The 13,116-nt window shown below is 43.3% G+C and overlaps 1 pseudogene; it reads right to left on the reverse strand.

Moving 5' to 3' along the window:
- Positions 1-8,644: 8,644 nt before the first annotated feature.
- LOC114630406 lies at positions 8,645-10,281 on the reverse strand (annotated as a pseudogene).
- Between the last annotated feature and the right edge of the window lie 2,835 nt (positions 10,282-13,116).

The raw sequence follows: 13,116 nt of genomic DNA on the forward strand, positions 1-13,116 counted from the left end.
GCTAGCAAGCCCCAGGATTCATCTGTTCAGTGTTTAACAATAAGCTCATATCACCACTCCTGTTTGTTTGTTTATGTGGTTGAAGGGATGGGATTCCAGGCTTCATGGTTGCAAGGCAAGCGCTGTATTGTTGGAGCCGTACCTTAAATACCTTGAGAACCATACCTTAAACGAGTCTCCTGGAATAACTAGGATGCTGTAAGCTCTGCTTTGGGATACTCACTACTCATACCAGTGTATCTCATCTTCCAATAGCCACTGAGCACAAATCAGTGATTCCCTCCACAAGAGGATAGCTTCTGGAACCTCGGACTGAGTCAGGGGAACGAGGGGAAGCCCGCTTTGCTGGCTAGCTCAGCTCTGGCTCCACAGCCGTTATTCCTGTGACCATGCTAGCCAAAGCCCCACTGAGAATTTTATTGCTGTGTTCTATTGTTCAATAGGAGGCTTGGACACTTACGGTCATAATTTAAAATATTAAATTACATGAAGCATTAAGGGCCATGTTTTCTGCTTGGAGACAAGTTAAACGCTGCTCTTCATCTTCAATTCTGAGACTGAGGCCTGTTTCTCATTTGCTCTAATTGGCAATGTTGGGCCAGCCCTCACTGACCTGGCGAGCCTTTGACAATGTTTCAGAGGACTTTCATGGATGCCCCTTTTTCTTCTGTCTTGCACATTTAATAGATCTCTATTTTTTGCTTAGCTTTCCCTCTGAGCAGGTATTTCAAAACCACACTCTGGGACCGCAGGAATAACTACCTCCTCAACAGAAGTTTAACATTAAAAAAAAAAAACTGGGATTGATAAGCTAAGATTTATAGCAACACACACACACACACACACACACACACACACACACACACACACAGATGTGGTCCATTCTGTCCTTTGGTGGTCAGGTTTGATTGTCTGTGAGTGTTAGGGCTTCTAAAGAGATGTTTCCAGAACTCACCTTAAGAAAGCATCTCCCACACACAGGTTTCTAGATGGCCATCTAGATAGAACGTTAGGAGAGCATCATGCTAGGCTGAGGAAGGACTGGGAGTGAGCCCCTCACCTTGAGGAGACTTATGCAGTCTGAAGCTGTAGATCTGGCTTGTTCTGGAAGCGTCAGAGGAAATGCTGGTACATCAGCAGGGTCTGTGTTTAAATCCCTGCCATCTCCTGGCCCTGGTGCTTTGGCTTTGAGCAACTCAAGCCTCATTTCCTAAACTATAAAATAGGATGGATAATATTGGCTTGGATAGTGAACGAGAGGATGCCAGGCCCTCAAGAAAAGCATAATAAATTATTGATATTAAATAATATAGATTATTCACCAGGTTTCACTATCAGGGAAGGGTGGGAAGAGGGAGGAATCTAGCCAAAGGAACTGTCATCCCCAGCAATCAGCAGCCTATGAGGAACTTCCAAATCTTTGGCCTGTGTCACTTCAATGTTTCTTTGCAACTATCCTCTACCCAGACTAACGGGTGTGAAGAGATGTAGGCTCAGAGAAACAGAGTGACGGTCCTGAAGCCACACCACTTGTGGGCTGAGCCAGTCAAACCCCAGTGCACACCCCACCTCCACTCTGCAGCTTGCAGGAAACATGGGGTATTTTCTACCTTCGTCTTAAGGAAGCCTCTCAAGGATTTCCTTGGCTGGGTCCCAGTGCACCTAGGTTCTCATTTTGATGGAGCCACTTTTCAATTTGAATGCAGGACACAGAATATGTAGGACAGTCAAGCATCCCACTAGTAATAACACCAAATCTTGGTGACTCCTGAAGCACTTGTTTCCCGTGGCATCTTTAGCATTTTAATTTGATACAAGGAATGTTATTGCTACACAGTCATTAAATTCCATGTTAGCCTCTTCTAAAATTCCCTTTTTTGGTAATAATATAAGACAGTTTTCTATTTGGAAAGTCATTGGAGGAAAAAGAGCTGCTCAATAGGTTTTCACTGCTATGGTGGGGGGGCTGGTCATTCATAACCATACCACCGCCACCATAGATCTACTGCTCCCCACAAGTGAGTGTGTGTACATGTGTGTGCATGAGTGAAAGTGTGCTTTATGAGGGTGCATGTGTGAGAGTGTTATGTAAGTGTGTGAGAGTGTGAATGTGTGTTATCTGTGTGTGTTTATGTGTGGGCATCTGTATGTACATGTATGTGAGTATCTCTGTCTCTGTATCTCTCTCTCTCTCTCTCTCTCTCTCTGTGCATGTGTGTGTGTGTATGTGTGTATGTAAACAGCTGTCTGGCCCTGTAATATGTGGCTCTATTGTAAATGACCCCACTAATAGAAGAGGCCCTGTGCAATCAATCAGTCTTGTCCACCAGGGCTGATACAAGGATCCTTAAAGCTCACTGTAAGACTCAAAGTGTAGAAAGAAGAGAAGTGTAGGGTGCAGTAGAGGGAAGGTGGAGGACCTGGGTGTGTGGGGTAAGGGAGATCCTGACCCACTTGGTAAAAGTAAATAGGGAAAGGAAAGATCTTAAGTGTGCATCAGATTCTGCTTGGGAGCAAGACTCTGTCCAAGGATTGTAAAATGCCTGACAGAGGCAGCCATGGTGCTTTCAAGATCCACTGTGCACAGATGTAGGAGGCTCAGCTCAAAGAAAGCCTTGTCAAACATACCAGCCTCTTTTCTTCAAGGGAAGGTAATGATTGACAGCTAGTCACCTGGAAGGCTGGAGTGAATGCTGTCTGATAAGCTGGTGGCCTTTTTCTGTTCTATGGAACCAACCTTCCTCAATTCCTCAACATCCTAGACATTGTGTATGCCCTTATCCAGAGCTTTGCCTCTCAGTGGATAGAACTAGCCTTATGAAAGAGGTCCCATGTACTTTGCATCTTCCACCAATAGAATCTGTCCTCATAATTATTACAAATTCTCCTTTGGCCCTTGCTCTGAGCACTGTTTATCAGTCAGTAGAACTCATTGGAAAGGACACAGATGCTTTTCTACTTTGCTAAGGAAGTTTCTATGTATTTATGCCTAAAGCTTTGTTGTGATGAATGTCATGTGGAAATCTTTTTACCAAAGTTTTACTGTGCTAAAATGTGTCAGAAGAATAAACTCTGAGGTCAGACTCTGGAAGTTTTGACCCAGAAACTGCAGAATTGGTGCTGGCTTGAGTTTGCTCATGGTGTGTGGATGTCTCTCTACTGGCTGTGAGGCTTGTGGAGTTGGGGAAAACATGACATCCAGGATGGACACACACAGGACAGAACATGGACTTCTAGATTTTCAGTGAAGGTGTCTTGAGCCATGCTGGCAGACCCTGTCCTGTCTCTCATGTTGTCACTCAAGAACTGAAGGTTCCAGAAGTCAGTGTCCTGGCTTAGGCATGCAGCCAAGATGGACGCAGAACCTAATGATCTCAATCACATCATCTTTGGGGTACCACCACCATGTTATCCTTGCACGGATCCAGATGGCACCCACAATACCGTGGCCTTGTTCTGCACCAGGAGCACACTTGAACTATCCACATTATCTGAGTCCTTGGTCACACAGGCACTCTTGTGATCCCAATTTGATAGATGAGGATGTTGGGCTCAGAGCAGTCAACGAGTGATGAAGGTGGGTTCTGAATCTTCCCCATCACCAAGGTGCTTCTATTTCTGTCTCTAAGACACAAGAGCTGAGTCCTGTTCACATCTTGATGAATTTACACTTACAACTTAAGTCAAAGGGACATAAAAATCCCGGGGCACATCAAAGGTGCCATAAAAACACAAGGCCCCATGCTAATGGTGTTATAGAGCATGGGTGGACTTTTTGGCTTGGGGCCTTTCTACCCTCTTTTAAGCAATGAAATTGCATCAGAAGAGGAAGAGTCTTTGCACTGTCATGTATGAGACATTTATGTGTTATTGACATGTGCACCCAGAGCTTTTATTTGAACGCTTTCAGGGCTCATATGAATTCAGAGATAAATAAAACCAGTCTTAGCCCTCATGGCACTCGGGAAGGCAGGGTGTTAAAACATCAATCACATCCTACAAGAAAAGTATCAGATAGATGGAAGAAGGGCTGGCAGCCTATAGGGGACCAGGAAGGCCCAGCCCAGAGTGCTGATCAAGAGGGCAGGTGCTCATCTAGCTTCTTGGGCTTAAATCTTCAGCCTTCCCTTACTGTTCTTAGACCTCTTGTACATAGACCTTGTTATGCTCTCCCCATTTCCACATTGGGATCATCCAGAACCAGAACAAGAAACCAAGCAGACAAATGATGGTTCTAAAAAGCCCAAAGGTTTCTATGACTTATCAAAACAAGGCTTCCAGAAAAATAAATAATAAAATAAAGGGCTTGTTGTTTTCCTTTCAAGCCATTCACTTCAGAAATTGGCAGAGTCAAAGTGTTTCTTCCAGACCCCACAGTGCACACACCCTGGGGTGCCTTACCGGCATCCTGGAAAGAAGAGTCCAGCTTCCTAATTTGGATGGAATGTTTTTTATCTCCCTGAGGCCGCCAAATGTTAAATGTGAGTGGGGGAAAAACCATTCCCATGACTGTCTGATTAAAGCAAGCTTTATTCAGAACTGGCTAGCTGGCATCTCCTCCCAAAGTCAGGATTTCAGAGAGCAGCTGGTCATTGGCTTTTGAGGTCCCTTTTTATAGGAATGGGTTAGAGTTGATGGAAAACAGCTGCCAAGATAATTGACTGTTAGCACCTGGACAGAGGAGTGGGGGACTCAGAACTCAAGACTGCCTGTGGGGTAGTACCTGGAGAGAAGAGTGTGAGACTCAGAGCTCAAGGCTACCTGTGCAAGAATACATCACGTGGAAGGGGAGTCATCAAGGTATCTGGGAAGACACATTTGTGTAAGTCAAAAGGGCAGCCATATGTCAGAGTTTAGCAAGGCAAAGGGGTGGGTATGCATTACGGTCACAAGTTCAGTGAACGTCGAAAAACATAACCATGTTTTAGGATACAGTAGGCTTAGGAAATAGGAACTTATTCCTGTAAGATATGGAGACTTCATGACAGTTTTTAACAATGTGGCTCCTTATGAACAACAGGTTCCTTATATTTTGGCTTCAGATTGTGTGACCTGGGGAAATTTGCTTGACTTCTCAGTTCCTAAATGTATCATCTGTCAACTAGAAATTACAATATGTGATCATAGATCTTGCTCCCAAAGAATCACTTGTAAACATTCCTTCAGTCAAGACCCTTTGTCAGATCCCTTCTGGGAATGATGTTTCTCAAGGCATGTAATAAAAACATAGAGGATTATAAAGTATACTAATTATATTAAGATGATATCAAAATATTAAAAGCACAAATTTATAATGTAGCAAATATGTGTATGCTTATTAAGGCATTAAATAATAGGATTGACTGAGGTGGACTAAGAACCATAATTTTAAAGTAGTGTTAGGCATAGATGATATTTTGAGGCTCCATGGAATTTTTTGTTGTTTGTATTGGTGACACACAGCTCTACTTCTGTTACCATCAGTGAACACACAGATGAGACTCTACCCTTCTCTGCCTGAATCTGGTCGAGAGAAACTGCTGGATAATTCTGCCTGTCTGCCCTTGGGGACAGAAGAGCAGGGGACAAACAGGAATGGCTGCCAGTGCCAAGTAGGACCCCATCCATCAAAGTACAGGGAGAGGTGCAAGAACTGAATAGCACCCCTGCCATCTTGGTATGGGACCATGTCACGGGCTTGAAGAGCAACAGACACCCAGCATGCCAGTTTCAGATGTCACACACCTGTGCCCATGCTTGGCTTGAAATGACCACCCATGGTGGTCAAGGGTAGGATCTTCCTATGTTCCAACCCCAATCCTACCACCTGTGTTCTGCATATTCTAGTTTTGTTCCTGTTGCCATGACAACTGCCTTTACAAAAGCAACATATGGGAGAGAGACTATAAAGTGGAGGTTTCCTCCCATCTCTAAGCTCCCAGAGTAATGACTCTGAGGTTCAAATTATATTTACAACTACCTCGGCCATAAGATTAGGCTGTTCCCCAACTAGCTCATATATTAACCACCCCATTATGCTATTTTAAATTCTGCCATGTGGCTGGTTACCTCTACTCAGCTCCCATGCTTCTGTCTGCCGCCATGTTCCCTAGGCAAACCTACCTAAACCTGGCTCTGTCCCAGAATCCTCTCTTCCTACCAGAACGCCCACCTTCTATTTCCTGCCTTAGCTACAGGTCAATGAGCTTTATTTGACAAATGAAGCTTCAAACTAAACATAAGAGGCTCCTTCTACATTTCCCCTTTTTAACGCCCCCCAAAAGTTTTTTCTCTTACAATAATAAACTATATATAATAATAACAATTATTAAAACTATCAGGTAAGAATTACATTCACAATGTTTAGTCCATATGTATTTGACAAATTTGCAGAAATATTCTATTATCTATTCCCTCTTGGTGAGTTTTAAATTCTATACCTAAACCATTCTCTATTATAACTTGCATTACTAACCTAAAACATCTTTTTAGACCTAAAAACATTTTCTTAAATCCTAAACAACTTAAGCTTAATGTGAGACTATAACTATCTAGTCTTCAATCTCAGTTATTTACCTGAGAATCAATAAACACTGCCTGAGTACACAGGAAGTACAGGCAAGCAGCTTCCAAAACTACAGAAATGACAGCAAAACCTGGCTGCCTGGACAGTCCCCCAAATTGTCTCTATTCCATTGGAGCATTCATCTTCAGACTTCTGGACCAGTATATCTGACAGACTTTTTGAGAAGCAGAATTATGAAGGATTTGCCTACCTTGTCTTTGCAAAGCTCAGCAATCGACTTCTCTGCATCCTGTTTGTCCTTTTTGGACAGCATTCTGTCTGCAACACTAAGGGCTACCTCCACCCAACCCCCCAGTGGCAGCTTGCTGTATTTGAAGCAAACTCTGCAAGGAGATTCTTTGATCCTCATCTTCTTTGAAGATGAATGGGGGTGCTGCCAGGAGCTAACATGTGTCATTGTTTAAAAAAAATAAAGCCTTGAACTAATAAAATATCTTTAAATGCCATATTCTGTAGGTCTCTGAGGTGTTTGAAGACATCTGTCTAGTTATAGTATGTCTGAATAGGTGAATGTTGTTTGTTTTTAACCATTTACTATATGTCCAACTTAGGAAACATATTTCTGTAATAAACTAGACTAGTACCTAAAATGACCATGAACTTGATTGACTAATTATTAACTTGTATTACTTAATTATCCTAAATAATTTGTAATAGGAGCTCCAAAAGGACCAGAACTAAACATTGTATTTTTGAAAGGCCCAGTACTTTGTAAGAGAATTGAAACATCGTATACGGTATGTTGTAACAAAAATAACTTTGTATCAATATATAAAAATCTATACCTATGTGTCCCAAATATAACCTCAATTTTACATCAATATATAACGATCCATACCAATTTGAGATTATTGGCTTATAGAATGTCCTTTAGTTTAAGAGTAAATTCAGTAAAGTACCCTTATTCCTATTATTCCTTTATTATTCCTATATCCCTCTTCTTTTCAACTCTTCTCCTCCTACATAAGAAAAAAAGGATAGAGAAAAGAAAAAGAGAGAAATCTCTGAGTCTAACCTCCTATACCTTTCTTTCTTCCTGATCAAGACCATTTAACAACTTGCAACCAGTCCTGATAATCAACAACAAAACATCCATAACCCATTGAACAACCGTTAAAAAAATCCACCTCCTTTTGGGAATGGGGAGTCATTTTCTTAAAACTGCTTCATGCTGATTTTGGATATAGTTTTTCTTTTTGGGAACCCAAGGGAAATTTGGAAAATTGTTAAGTCTTAAGAAAACAGCTGTAATATTTGTTGTCCAGTCTCTAAATGCTATAAAAATGCAGGCTTAAATGAAATCCTGATTGGAATAGTCTTAAAGGCTGGATGAAGTGAGTTAGCTGCTTTAAAGTTTGATGAAACAGCAGCTGAGGCAGCCTGAGGCTGGATCAAGCAGGATGCTGGATCAAGCAGGATGCTGGACTATGTCTCTGGATTTCAGCATCCTGGAGGGTGAATCTTCTTAAGGCTGCCTCCATTCCCTTGGTATCTTGTCCTTTTGTTCTGTAAACATATAAACTCTCACAAGTAATACATATTTCTGTAATAACATATTATGGGATGTGCAAGGTGCACATATCAGTTAAAGATGATTTTTTGCCAATCAGCTTTATTTGACAAGTGAAGCTTCCAAACAGACATAAGAGATTATTTCTGAGGGCTGGAGAGATGGCTCAGCAGTTAAGAACACTGACTGCTCTTCCAGAGGTTCTGAGTTCAATTCCTAGCAACCACATGGTGGCTTACAACCATCTGTAATGGAGTCTGATGCACTCTTCTGGTGTGTCTGAAGACAGCTACAGTGTACTCGTATAAATAAATAAATAAATCTTGAGAAAGAGAGAGAGGGGGAGATTTTCAAATGACTTAGATTTAATCATTGGGAGCAAACTAAATGGAAAGCTTACAATAGAAGAGATACATGTCAGTGCTTTTTGCAAACCGAGATGGGACAGACTGGGGGCTGCCCCTCAACCTGATCCTTTGCAAACAAAGATGTCCCCAGTATTCCTGGAACTCTGGCTCAGGAAAGGGGAGACTGCTGGTTTTGTGCATTGAAGTCACCTTGCTCAGCACTCACTTCTGGTCAGCATCTGTAGCACTGGTTTGCCGGTTCTGGTCATCACCCTTGTTCTTGTGGCCAGAGACAATGCCATCAATCCACAGAAGCAGAATTGCAGTCTCCACTGCTGTTTTGTATGTTTGTAGCTTCACAGCCAATGGCTCCCAAATACCCAGCTCTTTCATGTCCACCAAGGTGCCAGTCTCACCTGTCACACCCCAGGTCTCACAACTCTCCTGTGTGTGCTTAGCTCAAAGGGAGGTAAGCAGACGAACGGTACTGGCCCCACAGCTCTGGATCAAGGTCCAAGGGATGACCTCTAAAGCCTGGGCCACAGCTCTATACGGCCATTGTTCCACACCAGTCATGGCCTTAGATTTTTCTGTCAAAGCACGGGTCACAGCCATCTCAGAGGCTCCACCACCAGGCATCAGCTGAGGGTCCAGGAGAACATTGTGGCACACCTGCATGGCATCCTGGAGGTTGCGTTCTGCTTCCTAGAGTATCTCTTTGCTGGCTCCTCTAAGACGAGTGGTGCAGGCCTTTGGGTCCTTGCAGTCAGTGATGAATGTAAAGTACTCATCTCCAATCTTCTTGATTTCCAATAAGCCTGTCCCTGTACCAACATCATCTTCTCTCGGTTCCTCAGGTAGGCTGACTATCTGTGCCCCACAGGCTCTAGCAATGTGATTATTGTCTGTTTTCTGGACTCTATGAATGGCTGTGACATTGTCCCTCATAAAGTAGTGCTGAACTAAATCTGAGATGCCGTTTTCTGTGATGACCATGTCAGGTTTCAGCTGGATAATATCCTCACACAACTGCTGGATGTACTCTTCTTCCATTTGTAGGATTTGGGTGAAATCCTCCTCTCATGTAATCTCAGTGTCAGTCTGGCTTTCTCCTTTCTTGTACTCCAGAGAAGAATCCAGTAGCACAATTCGAGGATTCTTAATATAGCAGTGCATTCTTGTATGGGTCACATCCTTGTTAATCATGACTCCACGTAAGACACGTGAGTCTTCAGTGATGCCCCTGGGTATCGTTTCTACCTTTGCACACTCCTTATTGTCAATTTCCTTTCTGCCGTTCTCTTCAAACCACACAGTCTCAACAGCATCCAGTGCAATGTTGCATGCCAAAGAGGACCACCAATTGATGACTTTTGTAGTAATAGAGCTATTGATGATGTTCAACATCATATCACGGTTATTGAAATCAACAGGGGTACTGATCTTCTTCAGAGTGGTGATCATATCATCCAGCGCCATGCGGTAAGCACTGGTCACCACTGTTAGGTGCATCTGCTGCTTTAGGAAGTGCTCAGCCACAGGCAGCATTTCTCTGGCAAGAATAATTACTGATGTGGTCCCATCTCCAACCTCTTCATTCTGGGTCCTGCTAATTTTAATAATGGACTTTGCTGCAGGATGCTGGACTTGAATCTCCAGAAGATGGTGTTACCATCATTGGTCATCACGATGCCTTCCATTGTGTCCAAAAGCATCTTCATCATAGATTTAGGTCCTGAACAGGTCTGAATGATGGCTTCAATTGTCCTTGCAGCATTGATATTTTCAGATTGAACTTTTCTTCCAGACTCACGCTTTGTATTCTGACTGAGCATGAGCACTGGATGGTGGCCTATCATGGCGGCATGGCGCAGAGCCTACTATTGAGAGCTGGAGAGAATCTGCAGAACCTTCTGGAGAGAGGTAGGATCTTTCTACAGAGACATTATTTGAGATACAGCCCAGGTTCTAGTTCATCACCTTAGGGAAGTCAAGGCAGAAACTCAAGCAATTAGTCACAACCTATCTATAATCAATGGCAAAGAGATAAATGCAACCTTTCTTATACTGTCTTATACTGGAACTCCCTGGCCTAGGAAATGGTACTGCCCACTATGGACTGGGTCTTCCTATATCAACTAATCATTAAAATAGTTCCCCAGAGATATGCCTACAGGCCAACCTAATTTAGATAATTCTTCAATAAAGCCATTTTTCCCAGGTGATTCTCAGTTGTTTCAAGTTGACTGTCAAAGCTAGCCAGTGCACTAAACTACTTGGAAAACCCTTGCTCTCATATGTCTTAGCTTCCTCCCATGAAGTGGTAATAGTGACCTGATGTCTAAGGCAGTAATGCATTTTGGGAGAGTTGTGCAAGGTGCATCCCACTGCTCTATGCATTTCAAAGCAGGAGAATATCCTGGCTCAGAGTTTGTGTTTAACCCCAGCTTTGCCGACTTCCTTGGACCTAATTTTACATATATGTATATGTATATACATATATAATATATACATATATACATATGTATTATATATTATATATAATATGTATACATGCATATGTATATAAAATATATATTTTATTTTTATATATACACATACATACATTTAAAATCATTGTATCAGCTGCCTGGTGTGGCTATAGAGAAGGTTGAACTATTATCTGCTTGTTTGCTGTTCATACAGGTACAGCATGTATTAGATGCTCACATGGTAGCATTGTAGCATCAAGATCCATGCTCATTGACCACTTAGAACTCACACCCAATCACTTGTCAAACTCCTGGGAAACCCCAAAGGACCCAGGAATAGCTTTACTATCAGCACTGCTACATTATGGAGCATTTGCCACAGCCAAGGTCATGGATCTGAGACTGGGGAATGATCAGGCATCTTGTGTCTGTAATATGCCATCTATGGTATCTGATTTAAAATGGCAATGCTGTGGACAGCGTTTTCATTTTAGAGAGGGAGTTCTGAGATCATATGGCTGATCCAGGCTCACAGAGCCAGTAAGAAGAGTGGATGGTATGAACTCAAGCCCAGTCTGCACCCAGAAGACTCAGCTGCAGAGAGTGATCCTCTGGGCCCAGGGCACCAAGTCAGGCTTCCTGCCTGCCAGTTTCATTTTATATTTGTTAAGACAGATGGCTCTAGTGGAGACACACCTTTCCTCTCCATCAGACTGCAGGGTTTTGATGTATCTTGGGACATTTGACTCAGGGCAGCCGCTGTGTGCCATTGTGTGCCATAGCACAGGGACAGAAGTCCCCTCCAGGGCTTAAAAAAGGAGGTGCTGAAAGAATGAAGGGTTCTTGAGTTTCAGAAAAGCCCAGCAAGTGTTCATTCATTCAGGGTCATTCACCAAGCACATGCAGGCCCCACACTGTGCTGAGCGCTGAGATAAGTGAATGAATAAAGCCCTCTCTCCCGTGGGCTGGAACTTCTACTTTCCTAGACACACAGATGTGAGGTAGGGTAGTCAGTGTCAGCGTGCTCAGCTTGGACATGACAGAGAGCAGGGGGAGGAGAAAGGGATGCTCAGTTTTCTTCTGAGTGTGGGCTGAAGCAACCTCGGGAAGACCATAACAGGTTGAGCATTAAAGAATAAGTTGGTGTTTACCAAAGAGAGAAGAGGAAACAGCCAAGGGTGGAGGGGACCAGGACCAAAACTCAGTACTGGCCTTCCTGGGCCAGGAGGTTCTAGGCAGGTCCCTAATCTGTTCTATCTCATTTCATTTCAACAGACAGCTGCCTGAGTGTGCTACAGACTTCTCTTCCACAATGGATAAAGAGAGCCTAAGAAACTTCCCAAGCTCACATAGCTGGGGATGCTGAAGATAGGTGCCACCCAGGACTGCCTCACTACAGCCTGTCTGTTCCTGTTCATATGACACACTGTCAGGAAGGTCCCCATCCCCCAGCAAAGACCCTGAGGAGGAAAAGAGCCTTTATGTTCAGAGAATAACGCCAAAATATGGAGGTCTAGTACTCCAAAGGTGGCAGATGTTAGGGCTAGAGAATAGTGTGCTATTACAATAATATCCTTAAAAAGTTCCATGCTCCTGAGGTAAACTGCTTATCATCAGGGTCCTCAGGACCCACCTATCTATCTCTTTCCTGTGTTCTTGGTGTTATGGTTGACCAACTTCTCCTTCCAAGAGTGGAGTTGATTTCCCGTGTCACTAAAACCCCCAGAAGCCCTGGGCATAGACATGAATCCTTTTCAATCTGGCTCTGGTCAAAGGGCTAGCTGGAAACAGCTGTAGGAAAACACCCCCACCCTGGCACCCACATTCACATCAGACTCTAACAAGCAACCAACTGTAGTTAGTCACCAAGCTTTAGGAAGGCTTGTCACACAGAGGTCTCACACACACACACACACACACACACACACACACAGCCCCCACACACTGAGAGAGAATTGCCACAGGGAGCAAGTTTGTAGATGGTATTTAGTTAACATCTACAAACTTAAAAACCTAAAAGTTTGTCCTAAAAGTTGCTTCCCTGCCATGTGATTCTGGAATCATTTTCCATGTTGTGGGGATCCAAATGTTAGACCAGCATCCAGTGCTCCAGTGGGCCTCCATCCAAGGGACAGCTGGGGTCTCCTCTGGAAGCTGGAACCAATGGCCTCTCTTCCTTGGCTGGTGCATTTGCTTCTCTGCCATGCCACTGTCTTTCCTCCT

This window comes from Grammomys surdaster, unplaced genomic scaffold (assembly GCF_004785775.1).
Source record: "Grammomys surdaster isolate TR1022 unplaced genomic scaffold, NIH_TR_1.0 338, whole genome shotgun sequence".
NCBI lineage: Eukaryota > Metazoa > Chordata > Mammalia > Rodentia > Muridae > Grammomys > Grammomys surdaster.